Genomic DNA, 3493 nt, shown 5'->3' on the forward strand with positions numbered 1-3493 from the left:
GGCCCCACAGCTAGGAGACACAAGTTCGATTCCACACTTAGCCATCTCTGTGTGGACTTTGCATGTGTGGGTTTTCTCTGGGGACTTCGGTTTCCTCCCACATTCCAAAAACATGCTAGGTTAATTAGCGACTCCAAATTGTCCATAGGTATGAATGTGAGTGTGAATGGTTGTTTGTCTATATTTGCCCTGTGATTGGTTGGCAACCAGTCCAGGGTGTACCCCTTCTCGCTTAAAGACAGCTGGGATAGGCTCCAGCACCCTCGTGAATATTTACCAATATTGTCAGCAGCTCTTCCTTCAAACTTGCCGCTGGATACATTTCACACATAAACACTTTGTATGTTTTACTTTATATTATATATTATACTATATATATATTATACTTATTTTCAACAATTTAAGCCTAAAATTAAATATTCTCTAGTCAACAGGAATAACAGTTCAGCCTTGATACATTCACAAATCAGAATGTAATTAAATATACTGGTAACGATACAATTTGGCAAGCTGTAAGAACAAAGTAAAGTAATAAATGCATGCAATAATCCTTATGGTGGTTAATTGGTTCTGACTGTGATAAGTCAATTTCCTTGAAATTCATTCATTCATTCATTTTCTACTGCTTATCCTCACGAGGGTGGCGGGGGTGCTGGAGCCTATCCCAGCTGTCTTTGAGCGAGAGGCGGGGTACACCCTGGACTGGTCGCCAACCAATCACAGGGCACATATAGACAAACAACCATTCACACTCATATTCATACCTATGGACAATTTGGAGTCGCCAATTAAATGACATGTTTTTGGAATGTGGGAGGAATGTAGCTGTGAGGCCTGCGCGCAAACCACTCGTCCACTGTGCAGCCGTGACTAGTACAACCAGTGAAATTATAAACTCATTCAACACGTTTTTATTTTGCTGCAGGTATTTGGTTTGCGTTCGGAACTACTTCTAGACCGCGGATATACTTAGCTACCAAGGTTGTTACGATATGTCGCACGATGTACTCACTTGTGCACTGATGTCAATATCGGCAGCAAAACCGATATCAAAAGGGAACATTTATTAACTTTTTGTACTTTTTTTCATGTTCCCACAACAGTGAGTAATCATTGCAGTGTTATAGACCACCAAAATTCATTTTTAGGATATTATTATTTTTTGGGGATAAATATATAGTTCATCAGCATTTGGGACCAAATTAAGTGTAGTGCATTGGCTTGGGAAGTGAACACACTCAATAATTAATACATTGAATAATTAAATAAGGCTTAGCATACAAGTGTGGAGCACTTCAAAAGCCTGACAGAATCTGTGGACTTCATGATCATGTTCTTCTTATCCCGAGACGGAGGACATGACGTGTGATGAAAACCAGTGAGAATGAGAATTCACCACTTTTCCACTTTGCCATAGGTCATCTCGGGCAAAGATATCTTCATGAATTGTCATCATGTCTGAACTACGCTCTGTCTACAGCTTTAGCAAAGCTTTTAGGAAGATTCCATCGCATGTAAAATTAAACGTGTGGTCTTATGAGATAACTGATTGATGCATCTATGTATTCCCACAATATGTTACGCTACATTAGTCTGTCCAATGTCTGAAATACATCAAATTATTGGATTTTGATGTGTGAACTAGCAACCATTTCATCCACATTTAAATCCTTTCATTCTCCGAGATCTCTCCACCGCTTAAAAGCAGCTTCAATATTTACTCTAGTGTTCAATATTTACTCTGAATCCACTATTGCCAACAAATACTCAACAGTGGTAATGGTAATGGTTTTATTTCATTTCAACATGCATCAGATTACAATTGAATGCATCACATAATCAGTTCACAGTTCCACATGTCCAAAAGGAGTAGGAAGAAGCAAAGCAAAGCATCTGGTGATTTTACAATCAGTAACTGTTACATTTGTTCACTTCCTGCTTTCCATAATACAGTTTAAGGTTTTTTTTTTGTTTTTTGTTTTTTTTTAATAATGCACCTCGTACCAAAGTATGAGGTGATATGACCATCCAATGACATAATGTGTACCATAGTAAGTGTCAATATAGTGATATATATAGCACATCATGACTGGTTCAAGACTCTTCATCCTTGTATTTAGCAAACATCAACTGCTTGTATTGTTTCTTGAATTGGCTCATCGTTGTGCATTGTTTGAGGTCCTTACTCAATCCATTCCATAGTTTGATTCCACATACTGAAATGCTATGGCTTTTTAACGTAGTCCTATATATAAGTGTTTCAAATATGACATTTTTAGGTAATTGGTTGTTTTTAGCCTTATGCACTATATCAGCAAGTTTTAAGTATTTGTGATTTTAGAAATAAGGAGTTAGTATGTTTTCTGTTGGCAGCATTATGAATTATCCTTACTGACCTTTTTTGCAGTACATTTAGCGAGTGAAGATTGCTTTTATAGTTATTACCCCATATTTCACAATTACTAAGGTATGGTAGTGGTCGTGTTCTTATATTTTTGGGTTGAAAAAAGTGTAATTGGGAGCCACGGAGGGATAGCTCCTTTAAGAAGGCTTTTATCAATGTAATACAGTACTGTTGGTTAGTCTGATTATGGCAGTTCATCATGTTTATATAGTTTATTGCTTTAGTAGACAATATGCATGTGTTAGCTGCCAACATCAATTTGTCACAACTTTTGTAAATTGTACAATAGCAAGACGTATTAGCCTTATAGGACTGGAATGGGAATCATCCCTTGTAAGCTGCTCATGTGACCTGGACACTGTAACAGGAACAAAAGACGTGCATATGACTTATTGCTTCAATATTCAGGACATTCCAATACCTTGCACTGGTTTCACAATGATGATGTGAACATTAAGATTTTGTCTTTTCATGTTTGAAAGAGACGCACGTGATGCTACTGCATGGTGACTATGAGTCAGTGATTCACCCCCCCCCCCAAAAAAAAGAAGCTGCCTGTGTCATGTGATGAATATGATGAATGTGATGAATCCCATACAGCCAATACAGCACATACACCTGTTGCAACATGTTAGCGCTCTCTCACCTACAGTGTGTCCTGTCCTGTTCTCAGCAGGCACACACCTTTGCCTTCATTTGCCCCTCCCACCCCCACACCCCCCCTAGTCTGTGATTGGCCAATGGAGCTGAGAGCCAGAGTTGTTGCAACAAATGACAAGAGCCACAGGGCAGGTCCATTCTGCAGCTTGAGGGAGGTTAAGGAGCCAAGCTGCTGGGCCGTCTGCCAATCATGAGCGTCAACGCCAAAAGCTTCCACAATGAGCCTGACTGTATTACCACTGAGCTCTGTCTAATTATACACTCCATTGCAGGTACGAGAACCAAAAAGTTAGCAAGTGTCAGGGAGAGCACTTGTAAATGAATAAGGGAAAGAATGAGGTGAGGGAGGGGTGGTGAAGATCAAGAGAGCTGGAGAGAGAGAGAGAGAGAGAGAATGCTCTCACAGGGAGATAGAAAGAGAGGGAGGGA

The sequence above is a fragment of the Doryrhamphus excisus genome, linkage group LG15 (genome assembly GCF_037039965.1).
Source record: "Doryrhamphus excisus strain RoL-2023G ecotype Guam linkage group LG15, RoL_Dexc_Guam_v1.1, whole genome shotgun sequence".
Lineage (NCBI taxonomy): Eukaryota > Metazoa > Chordata > Actinopteri > Syngnathiformes > Syngnathidae > Doryrhamphus > Doryrhamphus excisus.